Source organism: Heloderma suspectum, chromosome 13 (genome assembly GCF_057233095.1).
Source record: "Heloderma suspectum isolate Gila_16-S chromosome 13, 16-S_ref, whole genome shotgun sequence".
Lineage (NCBI taxonomy): Eukaryota > Metazoa > Chordata > Lepidosauria > Squamata > Helodermatidae > Heloderma > Heloderma suspectum.
Genome location: NC_139470.1, coordinates 31940576 through 31965431, shown reverse-complemented (window position 1 = coordinate 31965431; position 24856 = coordinate 31940576). Strand labels below are relative to the sequence as shown.

Below are 24856 nucleotides of genomic sequence, written 5' to 3'. Positions count from 1 at the left end.
CATCTTCTGGCCTTCGTTTGCTGCTCTGCAATGCCAGGTCTGTTACCCAGAAAACATCCCTCATCCACGACATGATCCTGGATGAGGGTGCAGACCCGGCATGTATTATGGAGACCTGGCTGGCCGAGGCTGCTGCTCCAACTCTTGCAGCCATGTGTCCAGCTGGATTTTCGTATGCACAGCAGCCGAGGGCTGGGGATCGGGGAGGGGGAGTGGCTGTTATCTACCAAAAGTCCTTGGTCTTCACCAGACCCCCTCTCCGGGAGAACAAGGTTGCTGAGTGCATGTACTGGAGGTTGGGCCCGAAGGGCAGTCTGGGGATTTTGCTCGTGTACTGTCCGCCCTGCTGCACGACTGACTCCCTGGCCAAGGTGCTTGAGGTAGTCTCTGATGTGCGTGTACAGTCCCCCAACTAATTGGTGTTGGGGGACTTCAACGTACATTCAGAGGCCATCCTCACAGGAGCACCTAGAATCATAGAATCATAGAATAGTAGGGTTGGAAGGGGCCTACAGGGCCATCGAGTCCAACCCCCTGCTCAGTGCAGGAATCCAAGTCAGAGCATCCCTGACAGATGGCTGTCCAGCCTCGTCTTGAAGGCCTCCAGTGTGGGAGAGCCCACCACATCCCTAGGGAATTGGTTCCATTGTCGTATTGCTCTAACAGTCAGGAAGATTTTCCCTGATGTTCAGGCGGAATCTGGCTTCCTGTAACTTGAGCCCATTATTCCGTGTCCTGCACTCTGGGATGATCAAGAAGAGATCCTGGCCTTCTTCTCTGTGACAACCTTTCAAGGACTTGAAGAGTGCTATCATATTTCCCCTCAGTCTTCTCTTCTCAAGGCTAAACATGCCCAGTTCTTTCAGTCTCTCTTCATAGGGCTTTGTTTCCAGTCCTCTGATCATCTTTGTTGCCCTCCTCTGAACCCTCTCCAGTTTGTCTGCATACTTCTTAAAGTCTGGTGCCCAGAACTGGACACAGCACTCCAGATGAGGCCTAACCAGTGCTGAGTAGAGGGGAACTAGTACTTCCCGGGATTTGGAAGCTATGCTTCTATTAATGCAGCCCAAAATAGCATTGGCCTTTTTTGCAGCCACATCACATTGTTGGCTCATATTCAACTCGGGACTTCATGGAGACCATGGCTTCCTGGGAGCTGCACCATATTCTAACTGGGCCCACCCATGTAGCCGGTCATGCACTAGACCTTGTGTTTGTTTCTGGAGAAGCAGGGAGTGATCTGGAAGTCGGGGGTATATCCACCACCCCCTTGTCATGGTCAGATCACTATCTGGTGACATTAGACTTCTCGGTTCCACAACCCCTCCGCAGGGGTGGAGGACCCATTAAAATGGTCCGTGCTAGGCGTCTTATGGATCCAAATGGATTCCTGAATGTGCTTGGGAATTCTCTGGAGCATGCCAACAGCCACTCGGTCGAGACCCTGGTGGGTGGCTGGAATGCTGCAATCACTGGGGCATTAGATGGGGTGGCTCCGAAACGCCCTCTGCCCCTGAACAGGGCTCTGACTGCACCATGGTTTAATCAGCAGTTACGAGCTCTGAAACAGGAGGTGAGATGGCTAGAGTACCGGTGGCGGAAGTCTCGCTCCAAAGACGATCAGACACGGACTAGAGCTGTATCTTCAGCCTATCACGTGGCGGTGAAGGCAGCAAAAAAGGAATATTATGCTGCCTCTATCGCATCTGCAGAATGCTGTCCCAGGAGGCTGTTCCAAGGGGTCCGGAGCCTGGTAGGTCCTGTGGCTCCGGAATCACTGGAGCATTCTAAGGCCTCCTGTGAGGCCTTGGCAAGGCACTTTGCAGATAAAATTGATCAGATTAGGAGTGTTACCCTGTGCGTTAGGAGTTAGTGAGCAAGAGGCGGCCTGTGGCAAACTGGTTTTGTGGGATCGGTTCCAGCTTCTTCCTCCTGATGAAGTGGACAAGGTGCTTTCATCTCTAAGGCCGACCACATGCTTACTTGATCCTTGCCCATCTTGGCTCATTATGGGCGGCAGAGAGAGACTGGGTGAGGGGATCAGGGCGGTGGTGAACGCCTCCCTCGAGGAGGGAGTGATGCCATCAGCCCTCAAGGAGGCAGTGATAAGACTGCTCTTAAAGAAGCCCTCCTTGGATCCTCAAGTTCTGAACAACTTTCGCCCAGTCTCAAATCTGCCATTTTTGGCCAAGGTGATTGAGCGGGTGGTGGCGATGCAGTTGAAGGCACACTTGGAAGAAACTGATTATCTAGACCCATTTCAGTCGGGCTTCAGGCATGGGCATGGGACAGAAACAGCTGTGGTCGCCTTGGTGGATGATATGAGGAGGGCTCTGGATAGGGGTGAATGCTCCTTCCTTGTTCTCCTCGACCTCTCAGCGGCTTTTGATACCGTTGACCATGGTATCCTCCTGGACCACCTGGAGGGGTTGGGCATTGGAGACACCGTATTGCGGTGGTTCCGGTCCTTCCTCTCCGGCAGGTACCAGAGGGTAGCACTGGGAGAGGAGGTTTCAGACCCGTGGCCACTCACTTGTGGGGTGCCACAGGGTTCCATCCTCTCCCCGATGCTATTTAACATCTATGTGAAGCCGCTGGGGGCTATCATCAGGAAGTTTGGGGTGCAGTGTCATCAAGATGCGGATGATACGCAGCTCTACCTCTCGTTCAAATCTTCACCAAGATTGGCCGTAGAATCCCTGTCCTAATGTCTGGAGACGGTGAGTGGCTAGATGGGGAGGAATAAGCTGAAGCTGAACCCTGACAAGACCGTGATACTTTTGGTGGGAGACAAGAGGAGGCTGGGGGATGTTGACCTGGTGTTGAATGGGGTACGGCTACCCTTGAAAGACCAGGTCTGCAGCCTGGGAGTCATTTTGGACTCCCAGCTGTCCATGGAGGCTCAGGTGTCAGCTGTGAGCCGGACAGCGCTGTATCAACTCCATCTGATACGGCGGCTGCGCCCCTTCCTTCCCGACCATCTGCTCCCATTGGTAGTACATGCCCTGGTCTCCTCTTGTTTAGACTACTGTAATGCGCTCTATGTGGGGTTACCCTTGAAGACGGTTCGGAAGCTGCAGCTGGTACAGAACGCGGCAGCTCGCCTGATTAAAGGCAGCCGCCAGCGAGATCACATCACTCTGGTGCTGAAGGAGTTGCACTAGTTACCAGTTGTTTTCCGGGCCAAATTCAAGGTGTTGGTTTTGACCTTTAAAACCCTATATGGTTCCGGCCCAGCCTATCTCAAGGAGCGCCTCCAGCAACACCAGACAGGCCGCTTAGCAAGATCAGCCTCGGATGGCCTTCTCTCTGTCCCATCAGCCAGGACAGCTAGACTGGTGGGGACGAGGGAGAGGGCCTTTTCTGTGGTGGCCCCCACTCTGTGGAACTCCCTCCCTAGGTAACTCCGCCATGCCCCCTCTTTAATGAGCTTCTGCTGCGCATTAAAAACATGGTTGTTCAGGCAGGCATTTGGGGTGGGTTAGGGTATTTTAGAAAACGTTTTAATTGTAGAATTTTATTGTTTTAAACTGTTTCATTATACGCTGTACATCGCCCAGAGTGGCTGGGTGACCAGCCAGATGGGCGATCAATAAATTTAATAATAAATGAATAAATAAATAAATTAGGCAATGCCTGTTGTGCCCACCCTTAAATACAAACTCAGCATAAACCTGTGTATCACTGCTACATTACTCCTGAAAGATTAAACAAACGTTTAAAACTGATACTTTACATTCTACAAATGTCATGCAAACTATGCAGATTTCTACTATGCATGGTGGAGTGATTCTTGTATTCACATTGATTACTTCCAGGTGATAGAAGTAATGGAAATAAAATTAAAATATGAACTATTAAACTCTTAATCCCCTTCATGGATCACTGTCTTGTTGTGGCGAAGAGGCTTGCATAACTCAGTAAAGCCATAAGCTATGCCGTGCAGGGCCACCCAAGACAGACAGGTCATGGTGGAGAGTTCTGACAAAATGTGGTCCACTGGAGAAGGAAATGGCAACCTACTCCAGTATTCTTGCCAAGAAAACCCCATGGAACTTATCACCAGGCTAAAAGAGATGACGCCGGAAGATGAGCCCCTCAGGTCAGAAGGTGTCCAATATACTACTGGGGAAGAGCAGAGGGAATTTCCAAGTAGCGCCAGAAAGAGTGAAGCGGCTGGGCCAAAGCCAAAAGGACATTCAGCTGTGGATGTGTCTGGTGGTGAAAAGAAAGTCCGATGCTTTAAAGAACAATATTGTGTAGGAACCTGGAATGTAAGATCAATGAATCAAGGTAAGCTGGAGGTGGTCAAACATGAGATGGCAAGATTGAACATCGACATCTTGGGAATCAGCGAACTAAAATGGACAGGCATGGGCGAATTTAAGTCAGGTGACCATTATATCTACTACTGTGGGCAAGAATCCCTTAGAAGAAATGGAGTAGCACTCATAGTCAACAAAAGGGTGGGAAAAGCAGTACTGGGGTACAATCTCAAAAACGATAGAATGATCTCAGTACGAGTCCAAGGCAAACCATTCAACATTACAGTAATTCAAGTCTCTGCCCCAACCACTGAGGCCGAAGAAGCTGAGGTTGATCGGTTCTAGGAAGACCTACAACACCTTCTAGAACTATCGCCAAAAAAAGATGTCCTCTTCATCATAGGGGATTGGAATGCTAAAGTAGGAAGTCAAGAAATCACCGGGATAACAGGCAAGCATGGCCTTGGTGTACAAAATGAAGCAGGACAAGGGCTAATAGAGTTTTGCCAAGAGAACACGCTGATCATAGCAAACACTCTTTTCCAACAGCACAAGAGGCAACTCTACACATGGACATTACCAGATGGTCAATATCGAAATCAGATTGATTATGTCCTTTGCAGCCAAAGATGGAGATGCTCCATACAGTCAGTAAAAACAAGACCTGGAGCTGACTGTGGCTCAGATCATGAGCTGCTGCTTGCAAGATTTCGGCTTAAACTGAAGAACATAGGGAAAACCACTAAACCATTCAGGTATGACCTAAATCATATCCCTTATGAATATACAGTGGAGATGAGGAAGAGATTTCAGGGATTAGACCTGATAGACAGAGCGCCTGAGGAACTATGGACGGAGGTCCGTAACATTGTTCAGGAGGCAGCAACTCAATCCATCCCAAAGAAAAAGAAATGCAAGAAAGCAAAGTGGCTGTCTGATGAGGCTTTACAAGTAGCTGAGGAAAGAAGGGAAGCAAAAAGCAAGGGAGAAAGGGAAAGATATATCCAACTGAAAGCAGAGTTCCAGAGAACAGCAAGGAGAGACAAGAAGGCCTTCTTAAATGAACAATGCAAAGAAATCGAGGAAAACAATAGAATGGGAAAGACTACAGATCTCTTCATGAAAATCGGAGATCTCAAGGGAACATTTTGTGCAATGACGGGTATGATAAAGGTCAAAGAAGGCAGGGACCTAACAGAAGCAGATGAGATTAAGAAGAGGTGGAAAGAATACACAGAAGAACTATACAGGAAAGATCTGAATGTCCCTGATAGCCATGATAGTGCGGTCACTGAACTTGAGCCGGACATCCTAGACAGTAAAGTCAAGTGGGCCTTAGGAAGCATTACTAACAACAAAGCTAGCAGAGATGACAGTATTCCAGCTGAGCTATTTCAAATCTTGAAAGATGATGCTGTTAAAGTGCTGCACTCAATATGCCAACACATTTGGAACACTCAGCAGTGGCCAGAAGACTAGAAAAGGTCAGTTTACGTTCCAATTCCAAAGAAGGGCAATGCCAAAGAGTGTTCAAACTACCGTACAATTGAACTCATTTCACATGCCAGCAAGGTTATGCTCAAAGTCCTACAAGCTAGGCTTCAGCAGCATGTGAACCGAGAACTAGTGGAAGTACAAGCAGGGTTCCGAAGAGGCAGAGGAACTAGAGATCAAATCGCCAACATTCGCTGGATCATGGAGAAAGCAAGAGAATTCCAGAAAAACATCTATTTCTGCTTCATTGACTATGCTAAAGCCTTTGTGTGGATCACAACAAAATCTGGCAAATTTTTAAAGAGATGGGAGTACCAGACCACCTTACCTGTCTCCTGAGAAACCTGTACAAGGGCCAAGAAGCAACAGTAAGAACCAGACAGGGAACAACCGATTGGTTCAAAATTGGGAAAGGAGTACGACAAGGCTGCATATTGTCGCCCTGCTTATTTAATTTATATGCAGAGTACATCATGAGAAACACTGGGTTGGATGAATCACAGGTCGGAATTAAGATTGCCAGGAGAATTATCAACAACCTCAGATACGCAGACGATACCACCCTAATGGCAGAAAGCGAAGAGGATCTCAAGAGCCTCTTGTTGAGGGTGAAAGTGGAGAGTGCAAAAGCTGGTTTGAAACTCAACATTAACAAAACGAAGATCATGGCTTCTGGCCCCATCACTTCCTGGCATACAGAAGGGGAAGAAATGGAAGCAGTGACAGATTTTATTTTCTTGGGCTCCAAGATCACCGCAGACGGTGACTGTAGCCATGAAATTAAAAGACGCTTGCTCCTTGGGAGGAAAGCTATGGCCAACCTAGACAGCATAGTAAGAAGCAGAGACATCACCTTGCCGACAAAGGTCCGCATAATCAAAGCTATGGTTTTCCCAGTAGCAACGTATGGCTGTGAGAGCTGGACTATAGTCAAGGCTGAGTGCCAGAGAATTGATGCTTTCGAACTGTGGTGCTGGAGAAGACTCTTACGAGTCCCCTGGACTGCAAGGAGGTCAAATCAGTCATTCCTAAAGGAAATCAACCCTGACTGCTCATTGGAAGGACAGATGCTGAAGCTCAAATATTTTGGCCACCTAATGCGAAGAGAAAACTCCCTGGAAAAGACCCTGATGCTGGGAAAGATTGAAGGCAAAAGGAGAAGGGGACGGCAGAGGATGAGATGGCTAGATAGCATCACCGATACAATGAATATGAATTTGAGCACACTCCAGGAGACAGCGGAGGACAGGAAGGCCTGGCGTGCTGTGGTCCATGGGGTCACGAAGAGTCGGACACGACTTAACAACTGAACAACAACAAAACTCTTAATACAAAACCTTTTGGTTGCTGCGAAAACTGTATGGGCTCATCATTGGAAATCTGCATTCAAGCCCAACTAAGGTTCTGGACATTGCCAATATACACAAGTTGACTGATAAAGTACACTATAGGAATTGTCTGTCTGTTTCTGTGGAGCTAGGTGAAAGCATTCCCCTTTTGTTGGAATATTTACTATATGGTTAATATATGATCAAAAGTTTACAGTTCTATCATGATAACATTTAATTTCAATGACTTTGGGTGCCACCCTCCACATAATTCAGCTGCTTAAATCAGTGGGATTTAAACAAGCTCAATGTGTGTTGGACTGGAACCTGTTCTCCTCTTTTACTATTGCTTTGCAGCCTTATTTTATTTAGTTATTTGTTACATTGCTACATTTATATCCCACCTTTCCTACAAGGAGCCCAAGGTGGCACATGTGATTGTCCCCCTCAGTTATGTATGTACAGGGCTGAAGACTTAGGCTTATAACCACTTACCTGGGACTCAGCAGTAAATCTGAATGAAATCAATGGGACTTAGTTCCGAGTAGAAATGTATAGGAATGCGCTGTTAACCTCTTTGCTCAATAAACCCAACACTGTTTATTCTATAAACCAGAAGGATGCCAAGAACTGGGTAAAGGTTATTCTATTTAGCTTTATAACGACACATTTCTCCACCTGGATCTCAGAATGATGACTTGAGCCCTGGAGCGTGGACTCTGAGTCCCCCAAGAGCAAACCAGCCCTTCTTTTTCTGGAGTCTCTCTTGGGGTGGAGGGCATGACATGTCAGTTCTATGGCATGCCCCCTAGTGGATTGCACAGGACACCCAGTGCACTTCACCACAGTAATTCTGTGACTTCCTTAAAAATAAAAAAGTAACCATTAGCGATGCATCATGTTGATATTGTTTTAAGTGGGTGTTAATCACTACAGATGACACAAATAATGCTGCATATTCCACGGCAGCTAAAATATACAAACTGATCTTAAAATATACAAACTTAGTAAGTAGAGTAGAATTTGTCACTGAACCAGTGACTTTCTGAAAAGTTGTTCAGGATTGCCACCCACTTCTATTGTTATAAAAACTGGTGACAAAACTCCCATTGGCCGGATCAAGTTTTTTTCCCTAGAGACATCTAGTTCTGCCTTTCATTCACCCTGCTAGGCATTCATTCATTCATTCATTCATTCACCCTGCAACATTCTTTTGAGCCAAGGAGCTTCTTCCATATGGAAAAGCACATCATGGTCAAAAATCCCCCATATGATTAAAATAAAATGAGGCGGGCTGGTGTTGTTCCATGGGTTAAAATGTGCACGTGGTACATTATTATCTTCTGATGTCAGCTAAGGGTGCAATGCTATGCATGCTGGGAGTTGTAGGACTTTTTTCTGTGTAAACATACATAAGCTTGCCCCCTAAACCACTCTTTATTCCATGTATCTAGCTGGTAAAAACTGAGGAACTGGCTGAGATTGACACTGATATTTCCCCACAGATCCCAAGATTAAAAGTTATTGTCTCACCTTCCTCCCGACACAATGAAATGAGGACATTTCTCAGTCTCATCGTCTGGTTCTGTCTAGAGATTATTTTTATCCTGGTCAGTCGGCAGAAGCAAATATTCTATATGTATTCAAAAACCGTTATCACACACAACTACTTTAGACCTTGAAAGCCTTTTGTTCAGTTATTTTTAGGATTTAAAAAAAAAAACGGGGCGTATTATCAAAGCCATGTTCTACCACCAAAAGGTCACATTATGTTGCCTTGGCATGATCAGTTTAACCAGGGGAGCTAACCTCAACTCAGTGCAATGGTGTTGATTGGCCCCCAAATCTTATAGCCACAGAACACAAAATGCGGGTGTTACAATGCAACATTCTTAATGTAACATCTGTTAATCTTTGGAGGGCTTCTTTAAAATGATCTGGTGTGCACGTGTATGTTCTTATATGTACCCATGCACATAGACTACTAGGCAGTTGGCAAGGGGACTTTCATCTGAGCATATCTTGACAGGAAGCACACTCATGCTGTTTGTTCACTTGCCCTTTCCGAACAATGCCCCCACCCCATGCTTCTTGATGGCTATCCTTTCAGAGTGTCCTCCATCCAAGGGCAGAGCTCAATCCCTTCTTCCCAACCTAGTCAGGAGAGAGAGCCATGTTGAAAGCATGAAGCGTTCTGCTACAGAATCAGAAGCATCTCCAGCTGCAAGCACCAAACAGAGATATGAAGACAGAAGCCACTGCACACCCACTTCGGCGGGGGGGGGGGGGCGTTCTGGCCACAAACTTGGATTCCAGACATCAGCATCCCTAAGAGCATTCGGAGTCTTCTCCGAGAACAGCATACGACACGCTCGCTTTTAAGTTCTTTGCGATCCACAACACTTGCACGGTGGGCCTGATCTGCTGCCTCCACTCTTTGCAGTAAAACTGACTCAGTCGCCCTGCGGGTGTGACCCGCCCTGGTGCGAATTACGGAGCCGGCTCCAAGACTGCAGAGACGGGCGCTGCTAAAGCAGAAGCCCGGGCGCGGGGCGGGGCGGGGCGCGCGCCATTCTCTGGCCCGAAGTCATTAGGTTAGGCCCGCAGCCGTCCGGCACGCGCGCTGCCACAGCAGGCATTCGGCAGAGCCGGAGCCACAGGCAGCAGCGGGCGCGACTGGCGTGCGCCTCGCGGCAGAGACCCCGCCGGGGGGCCGCCTCCGCCCGCGCGCCCGCGGCCTGCATCTCCGAGAAAACCGGCGGCGCGAGAGATGCGGATGGGAGCTGTCCACAGGTGCAGCTCAGAGGAAGCCCGCCCCGCCCCCGGCTCGCGGGCGCCGGGAGAGGCCGCCCGCCCGCCCGCCCCGCCGCCCCCGCGCTGCCCCTCCGGGCCCTCGAGCCTTGCGGGCAGCAGGCGCCTTTCCGAGCGGCGCCGCATTCTGGCCGCCCGGAAGCGCGTGGCCTTTCCAAGCAGAGGAGCCCCGTCGCCGGAGCCGAGCGGAGCGGCCCTCCCGACGGCGCCGCGCCGGGGACGCCGCGGCTGCTCCATGCCGCGGGGGGGGCGGGAGGGCCCGCGCGCGCGGCCCTCCAAGGCCGGAATCCCGAGAAGGGCATCTTCGCGGGCTCCGCGGCTCGTCCGCCCGCCGCCCGCCGCGCACTGACCTAGTTCCCCGCCCGGGAAAGCAGCGGCTCCGCGACAGCCAAGCGGCACTTACCTCCTCATAGGCGGCGGGGCACGCCGCGTCCGCCGCCGCGTCCGCCGCGTCCGCCGCCGCCGCTGCCGTGCTTGGCCGGCGCCAGGGCGCCCATCCTCCCCGCGGGGTGGGCAGCGGCGGGACCGGCGCTGCCTGCGGGCGGGCGGGCGCGCTGCCTCCCCTCCCGCTGCAGCCGAGAACGGGAGCCGCGCCGACGGGCTGGGCTGCGCCTCCGCCGGCCGCGAGGCGAGAGAGGCGCGGCGGCGGCGCCCGGCGCGGCGGGTCGAGCCCGGGAGAGGGCGGCGGCGGCGGCGGGGCGGCTTCCTCCTCGCTCCCTGCAGCCGCTCGGTCGCCAAAGCAGACCACGCTCCGGAGCCTCGGGCGGAGGAGGGGCTGGCGCGCCGCAGAGGCTCCGCGCTCGCCGATTGGCCGGCCGGCGCCCGGATTGGCGCTCGCGCTCGCCAATGGCTGGGCGCGCCCGGGCAGCGGGGCGCGGCCGCGCGCGCCGGAGCCCCGCTCGCCTCGGCGGGCCCTGGCGGCGTGGGCGCCGGGCCGCTGCCACGCGGCCGCCTGCGGCAGGCAAGGCCTGCTCCTGGGGCGGCCGGCCTCCTTCCTTCCGTGGGTTGGGCGGCCCGGGCGGTCGCCGCAGACGGCAGGACGCGGCCGGTTCCACATGTTCCGCACGGAGCAGAGCGTCCCTGCCCTGGCGGCGGCATCGAACAGCCTTCCAGCTGTGTTGGACTGCAACCCCCAGCATCCCCGGCAGCACGCGCGGTGCGGGGAGTTGCCGCCCCGCGGCTGGGGGCGGCCTAACACTACCCCGGGCCGGACGGCGTGGGGCGGGCCCACACGTGCGCGGGGAAGACGCGGCCGGCCCGCTGACGCGACCCCCTCGGCGCCGCGCGCGGGGCTTCTGGCGCGAGGCGGGCGGCCGGGCCGGGCCGGGCCCTCGCGAGCGGAGCCCCCGCGGGGGCCGGTGGGCCCGTGCGGACGGAGGGGTGCCGCGCTGGATCTGGCCCGAGTCCCACCCCGTCCAGCGCCCCGCCGGCAGCCGGTCCGCAGGGCCCGCTCGCCACCCCGCGCCGCTCGTCGTCCCCGGGGCGAGCTGCCTCCTCGCGTGGGCGTTGCGCGCAGGCACCGTCGCCCTCGGCGGGGCGCCTTGGGCCGGGCCCGGGCGCGGCTGAGCGGGGGCCGAGCGGAGCTCGCGGCTGCGCTCGTCCCGTCAGCAGCGAGCGAGGGTGGCGAAGAGCGCGTGTCCGGAGCCCGCCTTCCAGAGTTCCACAGGTTGCTTGGGTGCCGACTTCGAAAATGATCCATTAGCTTTCAAGTACATTTTTTCCAGCTTCCACTTTGATGTCAGTGGTACTCGTTGAAAATAAGTGTCGCGCTCCTTTACTTTGAGGCCGCGTTACCGAGCACTTAGCGCTCCAAAAACTGTAAACCCTGTATTTTGTTGTTATTTATTAATTATTAATTACATTTGAGCTCCCTAGTGAGGTTCGCCTGGTGCCTACATTGTATTCCTTTCGGCTCCAGGTGAAGACCTTTTTCTTTTCCCAGGCATCTTAGCTTTCTAAATTTTTATCTTTGCTGTTTTAAATCTGTATTTTAAACTCCTGCACTGCTGCTAGGTTTTATTGTGGTTGTATTGTTATATTGTGGTTTTAATGTTCTATATATTTTTAATTGCTTTATTGTGTGTTGTTTGGTTTTAGTTTTTGTGAACCGCCCAGAGAGCTTCGGCTACTGGGCGGTATAGTAAATAAATAAATAAATAAATACATTTCTATACCGCCCCACAGCCAAAGCTGTCTGGGTGGTTTACAGAAGTGAAAACATTAAATACAATATGAAAAGTTTAAAAGCCATTTACATAAAAGCGCACAATGTACACGAACAACCTATATCTAAAAATAAAAACTATAAGCACTATTTAAATAATACACTTAAGCAGTAAGAGGTCAGCTGGGTGCCTTTTTAAATAATTTTTCTCTATTATTTTTAAAGATAAAAATAATGGATATTCTAAAATAAACAATACTTACCAAACAGCGGAACTGCTACAAAACAAAAATATACGTGAAACTGCCTCTGCTCAGAATGTGGCTTTTCACAATTTAGCTTGTGCAACTGAAGCACAGTGGCTGAGAAGTCAAGGTTTTGAGCAATGTTCTCGGTGGATATTACATGTGCACCAGGCCCCATAACCTGAAAACCTCTGGATAACCTGGAAAGCTGACTAGGGGCGGGGGGGGGGGCACCAAAGGCACTCCTCGCCCAGGGTGCTATTTATCGTAGGGCCGGCCCTGGCTATTAGACATTGATAGATCTACCCTCCTGAATACAATAAATGATAACGAATGTGCCAAACCCAGTGTATTGCCCTGGATGTGGGCTTCGACCTCTTAATTTAGAGGTGCCAAGATAGATAAATCATTCGGAGTTGCAACTGACCATAAAAATGTTTGCAAATATCACATAATATTTAAGAAATCATAAAATGCACACAACAAACTTTCATTGAAATCTCACACCATTGACTGGAAAGCATTTCTTGCATGGTGAGGCATGATGGAGCAGATCCAGCAATCATACTGTTCCTCCAAGCTGCATGGTTAGAGCCCATCAAAATCAAGGGAAGGGTATTCCCACACACACAAGGAGTTCCAGGCCACAGCTTTTGCATCGGCAACTCCACGCTGCATGAGTTCTGGCAGAGGGAAGTCCAAAAGTCACTGATCAAACTCAGCCTGGCGTACACTGAGCTGACTACAAACACACACACAATCCACAGCAACGAGAGTTCAAGTCCATGAAAAGCCTCACAGTACTTTGGCAAGTCTTTAACAATCTAAAGTTTCAGTCCATATGCAGAGTGTCTCTTAAAAGCCCAAACGATGGATCCAAACAGAGGAGGCTTTGGGCAATGAAGATGAGATGTTTCCAGCAAAGGCTCCCTGTCTCTTGTTGTTGTTGTTGTTCAGTCGTTCAGTCGTGTCCGACTCTTCGTGACCCCATGGACCATAGCACGCCAGGCCTTCCTGTCCTGCGCTCTCTCCCGGAGCGTGCTCAAGTTCATATTCATTGCATCCGTGATGCTATCTAGCCATCTCATCCTCTGCCGTCCCCTTCTCCTTTTGCCTTCAGTCTTTCCCAGCATCAGGGTCTTTTCCAGGGAGTTTTCTCTTCGCATTAGGTGGCCAAAATATTGGAGCTTCAGCTTCATTATCTGTCCTTCCAATGAGCACTCAGGGTTGATTTCCTTTAGGATGGACTGATTTGACCTCCTTGCAGTCCAGGGGACTCGTAAGAGTCTTCTCCAGCACCACAGTTCGAAAGCATCAATTCTTCGGCGCTCAGCCTTCCTTATAGTCCAGCTCTCACAGCCATACATTACTACTGGGAAAACCATAGCTTTGATTAGACGGACCTTTGTCGGCAAGGTGATGTCTCTGCTTCTTACTATGCTGTCTAGGTTGGCCATAGCTTTCCTCCCAAGGAGCAAGCGTCTTTTAATTTCATGGCTACAGTCACCGTCTGCGGTGATCTTGGAGCCCAAGAAAGTAAAATCTGTTACTGCTTCCATTTCTTCCCCTTCTGTATGCCAGGAAGTGATGGGGCCAGATGCCATGATCTTCGTTTTTTTAATGTTGAGTTTCAAACCAGCTTTTGTACTCTCCTCTTTCACCCTCAACAAGAGGCTCTTTACATCCTCTTCGCTTTCTGCCATTAGGGTGGTATTGTCTGCATATCGGAGGTTGTTGATAATTCTCCCAGCAATCTTAATTCCGACCTGTGATTCCCAACCCGGCATTTCTCATGATGTACTCTGCATATAAGTTAAATAAGCAGGGTGACAATATGCAGCCTTGTCATACTCCTTTCCCAATTTTGAACCAATCGGTTGTTCCATGTCTGGTTCTTACTGTTGCTTCTTGACCCTCGTACAGGTTTCTCAGGAGACAGGTAAGGTGGTCTGGTACTCCCATCACTTTAAGAATTTGCCACAGTTTGTTGTGATCCACACAATCAAAGGCTTTAGTGTAGTCAATGAAGCAGAAATAGACGTTTTTCTGGAATTCTCTTGCTTTCTCCATGATGCAGCGAATGTTGGCGATTTGATCTCTAGTTCCTCTGCCTCTTCGAAACCCCGCTTGTACTTCCGGTAGTTCTCGGTTCGCATACTGCTGAAGCCTAGCTTGTAGGATTTTGAGCATCACCTTGCTGGCATGTGAAATGAGCGCAATGGTGCGGTAGTTTGCACACTCTTTGGCGTTGCCCTTCTTTGGAATTGGAATGTAAACTGACCTTTTCCAGTCTTGCGGCCATTGTTGAGTGTTCCAAATATGTTGGCATATTGAATGCAGCACTTTAACAGCATCATCTTTTAGGATTTTAAATAGCTCAGCTGGAATAATGTCATCTCCACTAGCTTTGTTGTTAGTAATGCTTCCTAAGGCCCACTTGACTTCACTCTCTAGGATGTCCGGCTGAAGTTCAGTGACCACACTATCATGGCTATCAGGGTCATTAAGATCTTTCCTGTATAGTTCTTCTGTGTATTCTTGCCACCTCTTCTTAATCTCATCTGCTTCTGTTAGGTCCCTGCCTTCTTTGTCCTTTATCATGCCCGTCTTTGCACAAAACGTTCCCTTGAGATCTCCGATTTTCTTGAAGAGATCTCTAGTCTTTCCCATTCTGTTGTTTTCCTCGATTTCTTTGCATTGTTCACTTAAGAAGGCCTTCTTGTCTCTCCTTGCTGTTCTCTGGAACTCTGCATTCAGTTGGGTATATCTTCCCCTTTCTCCCTTGCTTTTCGCTTCCCTTCTTTCCTCAGCTACTTGTAAAGCCTCATCAGACAGCCACTTGGCTTTCTTGCATTTCTTTTTCTTTGGGATGGATTTCGTTGCTGCCTCCTGAACAATGTTACGGACCTCCGTCCATAGTTCCTCAGGCACTCTGTCTATCAGGTCTAATCCCTGAAATCTATTCCTCACCTCCACTGTATATTCATCAGGGATATGATTTAGGTCATACCTGAACGGTTTAGTGGTTTTCCCGACGTTCTTCAATTTAAGCCGAAATTTTGCAAGAAGCAGCTCATGATCTGAGCCACAGTCAGCCCCAGGTCTTGTTTTTACTGACTGTATGGAGCTTCTCCATCTTTGGCTGCAAAGGACATAATCAACCTGATTTCGATATTGACCATCTGGTGACGTCCATGTGTAGAGTCGTCTCTTGTGCTGTTGGAAAAGAGTGTTTGCTATGATCAGCATGTTCTCTTGGCAAAACTCTATTAGCTTTTGTCCTGCTTCATTTTGTACACCAAGGCCATGCCTGCCTGTTATCCCGGTGATTTCTTGACTTCCTACTTTAGCATTCCAATCCCCTATGATGAAGAGGACGTCTTTTTTTGGTGTTAGTTCTAGAAGGTGTTGTAGGTCTTCATAGAACCGATCAACCTCAGCTTCTTCGGCCTCAGTGGTTGGGGCATAGACTTGAATTACTGTGATGTTGAATGGTTTGCCTTGGATTCGTACTGAGATCATTCTATCATTTTTAAGATTGTACCCCAGTACTGCTTTTCCCACCCTTTTGTTGACTATGAATGCTACTCCATTTCTTCTAAGGGATTCTTGCCCACAATAGTAGATATGATGGTCACCTGAATTAAATTCGCCCATGCCTGTCCATTTTAGTTCGCTGATTCCCAAGATGTCGATGTTCAATCTTGCCATCTCATGTTTGACTACCTCCAGCTTACCTTGATTCATTGATCTGACATTCCAGGTTCCTAAACAATATTGTTCTTTAAAGCATCGGATTTTCTTTTCACCACCAGACACATCCACAGCTGAGTGTCCTTTCGGGTTTGGCCCAGCCGCTTCACTCTTTCTGGCGCTACTTGGAAATAGCCTCTGCTCTTCCCCAGTAGCATATTGGACACCTTCCGACCTGAGGGGCTCATCTTCCGGCGTCATCTCTTTTAGCCTGGTGATACGTTCCATGGGGTTTTCTTGGCAAGAATACTGGAGTGGGTTGCCATTTCCTTCTCCAGTGGACCACATTTTGTCAGAACTCTCTGCCATGACCTGTCCGTCTTGGGTGGCCCTGCACGGCATAGCTTATGGCTTCACTGAGTTACGCAAGCCCCTTCGCCACAACAAGGCAGTGATCCATGAAGGGGTCCCTGTCTCTGCATCAACTCAAAAGGGAAGGTGTGACTGTGCACCCCTTCCAGATCTCTCGAAAGACAAGGGCCTTTAGCCTTTCTAGCAAGGCTTCTGTCTAAAACAGAGTGGCACCACTCAGCTCTCTAGCCATGACGCTTTAACCTGGGTGACTCTTCTGCACATCTCACGCTGCCTCTGTCAGGTTCTCACAGACATCTTCCAGCCTCCCTGCCCGCCAAGCTAAACCGGCAGCAGGCAGGGAATTGGGTGACTCCCCCAGCTCTGCTCTGAGCACAATGACAGAGATAAACTTACATAGACTCTGACATTCTAAAAACTGAATAGGCCTCACAGCATTACTGAAGCTGGGCCTATGCCATTATCTTTGCTCTCATGACACTTCATTCTAAAAATTTACTCCCCTCCCTCCACACTGTCTCTGCTTGGTTGCTTGGATATTGGTGAGGGGAAGCGACTGTCTAACAAGGGAGCTTGCAAAGACATTGCCACCGCTTTTGAGCTTTCAATGGGTTTTCTTGGAAACCTAAATCTAAGCTATTTCAAACACATTAAAAACAACAAAACTATTCCTTTTGCAAGGAGAAATCGGCTATGCTCCCCCACCCTTCTGCAAAAGTAAACTTATGGTTACAGGGCAGTTTTAAACTGCACAGCTCTTAGCAACAACAGAACTTTTTAAATGCTTCTCAAACAAGGACTAAGGAAACTGAGGCTTGTGGTGGGGGGACTCTTGGGGCTATTAATCACTAGACAAGCTAGACAGGGATTCATAACATGACCTCCCCCCTTCTCTCTCTTCCAACCTGGCACACGAAAGCAAAGTGCCGAACTCAGGACATTGCAGGGAGATGGGGGTCACCTTATAATTGCATTCTTTACGCAGCCATCAATCTTGTTTGGGAGGCGGCGGGGTGATTTGCAGGACTTCAAAGTAAAGCTTTACAGTTTGTATTTGTAAATCCCAAGTTCGAAACAGGACATGATGAGGTACAGGGCAACCAAATCTTTGCTTTGTCAGGGGTGACAAATGACTCAGGTCAGCTTTTTCCGCTGGGGTCTCAAACAGGATCATAGAATCATAGAATAGTAGGGTTGGAAGGGGCCTATAAGGCCATCGAGTCCAACCCCCTGCTCAATGCAGGAATCCAAGTCAGAGCATCCCTGACACATGGCTGTCCAGCCTCGTCTTGAATGCCTCCAGTGTGGGAGAGTCCACCACCTCCCTAGGGAATTGGTTCCATTGTTGTATTGCTCTAACAGTCAGGAAGTTTTCCCAGATGTTCAGCTGGCATCTGGCTTCCTGTCACTTGAGCCCATTCTTCCCTGTCCTGCACTCTGGGATGATAGAGAAGAGATCCTGGCCTTCCTCCCGGTGACAACCTTTCAAGTACTTGAAGAGCGCTATCCTATCTCCCCTCAGTCTTCTCTTCTCAAGGCTAAACAGGCCCAGTTATTTCTGTCTCTCTTCATAGGGCTTTGTTTCCAGTCCCCTGATCATCTTCGTTGCCCTCCTCTGAACCCTCTCCAGTTTGTCTGCATCCTTCTTAAAATGTGGTGCCCAGAACTGGACACAACTCCAGATGAGGCCTGACCAGTGCTGAGTAGAGGGGAATTAGTACTTCCCAGGATTTGGAAGCTATGCTTCTATGAATGCAGCCCAAAAGAGCATTTGCCTTTTTTGCAGCCACATCACATTGTTGGCTCATATTCAGCTTGCGATCTACAACAATTCCAAAATCCTTCTCGCTTGTAGCGTTGTTGAGCCACATATCCTCCATCTTGTAACTATGCCTTTGGTTTCTTTTTCCTATGTGCAGAACTTGGCATTGATCCCTATTAAACTTCATTCTGTTGTTTTCTGCCCAGTGCTCCAATCTATCAAGATCACTTTGAATTTTGTTTCTGTCTTCCAAAGTATTAGCTATCCCATCCAGTTTTGTGTCATCTGCAAATTTGATCAGCATTCCCTGCACCTCCTCCTCCAAGTCATTAATAAAAATGTTGAAGAGCACAGGGCCCGAGACTGAGCCCTGCAGTACCCCACTCGTTACCTCTCCCCAGTTTGAGAAGGTCCCATTGATCCTCTTTGAGTCTGATTCTGTAGCCAACTGTGGATCTACCAGATGGTTGTTTCATCTAGCCCATTTTGAGCTAGTTTGCTCATCAGCATATCATGGGCCGCTTTATCAAGGTATATTATGTCTACAGCATTCCCACAGTCCACAAGGGAGGTGACCTGATCAACAAATGAGGTCAGATTCGTCTGGCAGGATTTGTTCTTGACAAATCCATGTTGGCTTCGAGTAATCACTGCATTGTTTTCAAGGTGCTTCCAGGTGGATTGCTTTATCATCTGCTCCAGAATTTTCCCAGGGATTGATGTCAGACTGACTGGTCTGTAGTTCCCAGGTTCCTCCTTTCTACCTTTTTTGAAGATAGGGACAACATTAGCCCTCCTCCAGTCATCTGGCACTTCTCCTGTCCTCCATGATAATAGCCAGTGGTTCTGAGAGTTCTTCTGCCAGTTCCTTTATTACTCTAGGATGCAGTTCATCCGGCCCTGGAGATTTGAACTCATTCAAAGTCATGAGGTGTTCCTTGACCATATGCCTATTGATCTCAGTCTGCAATCCTGCCCCTTCAGCCTGCACTTCGCCTTTGCCGGGGGGGGGGGGTTATAGCCCCTCTTCTGGGAGAAGACTGAGCCAAAGTAGGAATTGAGCACCTCTGCGTCTTCTTTGTCATCTGTTATCATTTTGCCACCCTTATTTAATAGCTGAACCACCATTTCTTTCCTCTGCCTTTTCCTGTGCACGTAGCTGAAGAAAGCCTTTTTGTTGCTTTTAGCATCCCTCGCTAGCCTCAGCTCATCCTCAGCTTTAGCCTTCCTGACGCCATCCCTGCAATTCTGTGCCACCTGCCTGTACTCTTCCTTTGTTGCTTGGCCTTCTTTCCACTTCCTATATGTGCCCTTTTTCGTTTTCAGGTCATCTCTAAGATGACCTCAGCTCGGCCTTGAACTTTTCTGCTGTTTTCTCTCACCATTCTGATTCCTTCTGTCCAACAGCTCTTAAAGCTGTCAGCATTAACCATGCTAGAGGTCCTGCATGCTGCTTCTCTTTAGCTGACCACTTTTCCAGCTGCAGAGATTCCAATGCAGTTTCCAGGCCCACTGGTGTGCAGTCCTCTTCGACCTCTGGCCATGCAGTCGGGCCACACAGGACCGCCAATTGCTTTGCAGCTGGACCCCACAGCTCCAACTGTGGACAGTCCAGGAATCGATTTAACACGCCGACACCCACATCCTCCTTCCCTTGGCATCTGAACATAGCAGGATTCTTGGCACCCTGCTCGCTGTACCAATTGTATTGTCCCGGCCGTGAGCATCGACCTCTTAATTTAGAGGTGCCAAGATAGTGATAAATCAAACCCAGGTTTACTTACAAGGAGTACTTTATTGAGTAACTTACAGCACACAGGCGTACCCAATGGTTGGATCAGACGGCTTCTCTGAACCCAGAGCCATGGGGTACAATGGGTTTTATACTTACATGTTAGCAATGAGGCAGCATGACAGCAGCAAATGCCCGGTAGTGTTCATTCCCAGCATGGACTAACAGCATTTGTTTCTCAGCACAGCCACCTGCAGCTTTAAGGTAAACAAACTTCACTTCCAGGCACATCTTGATTAGATACTCTACTCATTAGTATGGAATGTTCTAGGCCGTGCTATCAGCCCTTTAACTCATCTTCACATGCTCAGAGGCTTACTAGTAAGGGAATTGCACTAATAATGAACTGAAACAAGGCATTATGGATCTCTAGGCCCCGCTCACACTACAGGTGACTTGGTTACACTCCTGGGGCCAGTACACCCAGTTTTAAAGGCATCTGACTTAATGACCATACACTGAATTCCACAAACAGACCATGTGCTGTAGGAAGCTTCTGCATTTTGTTTGCCCCAACACACTGTTAGGCAATTTAATAATTTCCTCTAAGGTGCTCAGAACAATGTACATGGGGTTTTCCCCATTGTATCCCTACAACAATCCTGCAAGTTAGGTTAGACTAAGTAAGTGACTGGCCCAAGGGCACCCAGCATAGGGCGTCTCCTTCTTGAACGAGGATTTGGATCCAAGTCTTCACAGTATAGCTTCCAAGTCATGTGAAATACGAGTTCCCCTCTACTCAGCACTGGTTAGGCCTCATCTTGAGTACTGTGTCCAGTTCTGGGCACAGTACTCAAGATACTGGAAAAGGTTCACAGGAGAGCAACGAAAGAGGAAAAGGTTCACAGGAGGGCATGAGCTGTTTGACGGTGGAGCAAACTGCCCTGAGCAGCAGTGGTCTCTCCTTCGCTGGGGGGATTGAAGCAGAGGCTGGGCGGCCATTGGTCAAGATCTGGGGTGCCCTTCATGGTGCCTGCAGACACCTCCCTGGGCACCCACCAGGCTCCTGCCCCTCCTGAGTTTGGAGGGGTGTGTGTGGTTTTTCACTATGTTAAAAAAGAAGTGGGGGGAGGCAGGTGGGCTGCAAAGCAAACTGCTGGGCTCTGGGCCATCTTTATTTTCCAGAATGTATTTTTACATGGGCCCCAGCAGCATTCTTAGAACATAAAGAGGGTGTGCGGCTGCAGCCCAGCACCTTGTTAAAAGTGTACCAAGCACCCCACGAAAAGGAAACAGCCAGGCCTGGTAGGGAGCATCCTGGGAGACTAGAGCAGAAGAGCTTTGCCTGTCCTGTGCAGGTGTGTGCTTTGTCCCTTTGGGATGTATGTGTATTAGGCTTGTTTGTTTCTTTGTCTGTGTTGGTGCAGTGTGTGTTTTGGCTGGGCTTGTGTGTGTGTGTGTGTGTGTGGTGTTTTATCAGGTCAGGGTTGGTATGTTTTGGGGGTCTGGGGGTTGGTTGGTAGGTCTCTGTGGATGGTGGGTGTCTTGCCTCTTTGGGTGTGTTTCTGAGCATCACCTGCTTTCTGTGAAATGTGCTTTCTGGGGAAAATATATGATTGGGCATTTGAGCTCAGACCTAATTTCTGCCTTGAACTCAGCTTCTTGACTAACTTACTTCTGTGAAATGAGTGCTGGAGCAGAAAACCGTGGATTCAGTAGAGGGATTTTCTGCTTCGGAGCTCAGACTCCACTTCTGCCTTGTACTTAGGTAGTTACTTTTAGCCTCACCAGTTTGCTCTCTGGGAAATCGGTGTTTTGTGACTGGCCACACCCATCATGTTAACCATTGTGTGACTAGAAAGCCCCCTTCCTGGCAACCATTTTCTTAGAGCACCCATGTCATGCTCTCAAAATTCCAAATGAGCTGGGGCTGGACACAGTGATCCCCAAGGTCATTTCCAGTTCTACGATTCATCATTTCAATTATGTTTTTATTGATATATATTTCATTTTAACAATGTTACAAAAATAAGGAAACCAATAACAACAGGTTACATGGTTGGAAAGTACAAAGGTTATCACTTAAATAAGCTTAAGAACATATGATTACAATATGTTTTCATGGAATATCAATCTATATAATAATAATATCAGCCCAGAAAGATTTATGTTGCACAGAAGGTAATGTAATAGAGGAGACTCCATTTACAAAGGAAATTAATTTTGCCTGAAAGGTGTCAGGTCTGGCCAAGCTGCTGGATAGGTGTGTCTGGTGAGTCACTTTTTCCAGCAATGCAATGTTGTCCCAGGTACCACAACCTTAGATTAAATGAGCCCATCCTTTTTCACTGCCAAGCAATTGCATTATTTGCAGCAAATATGAGTGAGATTCTAAGATCTTTATAGACCATATCTTATATACCACTTTTCAACAAAAAATTCTCAAAATGGTTTACGTAGTAAAAGGTGGCACGCCAACACATTTTCAGCGTGTTTCATGTTTAGCCATAATGCTTCGGTAAAGCTGCTCAGTAAAGTAGGGCAGGTTCTCCCATGCAGATCTTCCACCTTCAAACAAAGGAGCAGACTCCTTATGCCTCATCTTATGCCTGATTATCTGTGCAGGTTCTGGCTGTCTTGCAGAGCAACCCCTCCCTGAAAGCCCCCCCCCCGACCAAATTCAAGAATGGATCAAATGAGGCCCCACTAGGAGGGCAGGGCTGCTCCTGCCACCTGGCAATTGATTATTTACATTTATTTACTTATCAACCTGCTCCTCTAGGTGACATACAATAAGATCAAACAAAATACAAACAGCACAGTAAAATATAATGAAGTGCAACACCAGTGTACAGAATAAAAACACTCCCTATATACGCCTGCCCAAGAACTGAGATCTGTTGGAGGGGTCCTCCTCTGCGTCCCACCAGTATGAGACATACACTATGGTGGGATGTGGGAGAGGGCCTTCTCTGCTGTGGCACCCTGGCTGTGGAATGCCTTCCCCTTGGCAGCCCAATTGATGGTCTCATTTCGGCACCAAGTAAAAACATGTTTTTTTACCAAAGCCTTTGAGGGCTAAATGCATTCCCTAGCACATTGTTAAAACTGTTTTATTGTTTTAGATTTTAACTGGTTTTAGCTTATTTAATAGTTTAATACATTTTAGGTGTTTAAATTATTTATTGTTTTATACTATTTAAATTGATTTTATATGTATGCTGCCCTGAGATCTTAATGATATAGGGCAGGATAGAAATGTTTCAAATAAATAATAAATAATGTAGTTAGGAACATCAGAAACTGCCTTAGATGGAGTCAGACCCCGGCTCCCTCTAGCCCAGTACTGTCAACGCTGACTGGAGGCAGCAGCTCTCCAGGGTTTCAGGCAGGAGTTTTCCCTGCCCTACCTGGAGCTTCCGGGAGTCGAACCTGGGACCTTCTGCTTGCAAAGTGTGTGCTCTGTCTTCCCGCAGACAGCGGACGTGATGGCAGTTGGCATTCCCATGGGGGGGGCTTGATGGTGCTCCTTCCTCCCCCGCCAGTGGTGCTGGCAGTCGTGGTCTCAGCAAAGAACAACCCCTCCCTGGAAGCACTTGCTCCCCAGATAAGATCTTGGAGCAGAGCAGATAACCATGTCCAGAGCAGAACTGCTCCTGCCATATGGTTCTTCCATTGACTTAGGGCCCCTTCACATGGAGCTTTTATCCTGCTATTGGGATCGCTCAATCACTGAAGTCTGTGGGCTCTTAAGATGACGCCGTGAACCTCCAGGTGTCGCCTGCACTAAATGCCCTCTGTTCCATTTCTAAACAGATCGCAGATCATGAACTGTCAAATTACCCCATTGTGTCCCGCTTGAGTTCCCTCCATGAAAAGAGGAAAAGCGGCAAGAAGAGGAGCGAGATCAACGAGAGATAGTGGAAGCCTCAGATACGGGGAGAGGGAGGGGGGAAAGGAAGCAGGTGAAAACAGGAGTTGTGATCCTGCATTTAAAACGGAAGCAGAAAGCTCCATTTTAAATGCAGGATTTTAGGTTGGTGTAGAGATGCTCTTAGAGACCACCTCATAAGTCCACCACACACAACAGGAGGAGTCTTGTCTTCTGCAGCCCCACCACTGTGGCAGGGAGGGTGTTACCCTTTTGGTAGGATTTAACATTGGTGAAATGCCAGTGATGTGTGACTATTGTGTTGGATGGGATAGTCTTTAGCAGTTGCTTGGAGGAGCAGAGTTCCAACTGTACACAGGACATCCTCTGTTGGCTTCTCAAGTTGCTTGCCAGCCATCCTGTTCTTACAGGATAGACTATCCGAAAGAGTAACAAGGATATTGTAGATTCTGGAAACTAGGCCTCTAGACTCGTGAACTTTGCAAAGCTGCTTCTCAAATTCAGTAAGAGCTGGTGGTCTGTTGTAAACCCACGGGATGTGTACTGAAGTGTCTAATTTGATGGATCTGGAGCCAGTTTGTTTTTATGGCATGTAGTTTTGTTGAAATTTGATCACCAGAGAATAGTTGAGTACCTTCAAAGAGCTATCAGATTCAGTACAGACCCTATTTGCTGGTATGTGTGAAGCTTATAGAAAAGAGAATGATGTAAAACAGGGATTTATGGCAAAAATGGTCAAGTCAGTTTAGGAACCCAGATCTTCCATATAGAAAGAGCAGTTTTCATAAAAGAGACAATATGATAGAAGTTCATAAAATTCTGCATGGTGTAGATAAAGCAGATAGAAAAGAAACTCTTTCCCTCTTATTATGCTAGAACCGGCTCTGGAACTCTCCCAAGGACGGTCAGGCTCACTCAGTTTTTGATGTCTTTGCACCGGCAGCCAAAGACATCCCTGTTTCGACAGGCTTTTGACCTTTAAGATGACTTCAGTTTTGTTGAAATAGGTTTTGACTGGCTGGAGCTGTTTATGTTTTAATTCTGTTTTATTTTAATAGATTTGCTCTTCTGTTTTGATTTTGTTTTGAGTTTTGTTTC

At 48.6% G+C, this 24856-nt stretch overlaps 2 protein-coding genes across 2 annotated transcripts in view; one reads left to right on the top strand and one right to left on the bottom strand.

Annotated features, from left to right (window-relative positions):
- GNAZ (G protein subunit alpha z) overlaps nucleotides 1-10659 on the bottom strand; it is a 94997-nt gene extending 84338 nt beyond the window's left edge. Inside the window, exon 1 of the mRNA XM_084819915.1 lies at nucleotides 10302-10659. The gene's annotated coding sequence lies outside the window, so the exon portion shown is untranslated. The remainder of the gene's footprint in view (nucleotides 1-10301) is intronic.
- RSPH14 (radial spoke head 14 homolog) overlaps nucleotides 1-24856 on the top strand; it is a 140114-nt gene that overhangs the window by 101425 nt on the left and 13833 nt on the right. The window lies entirely within an intron of this gene.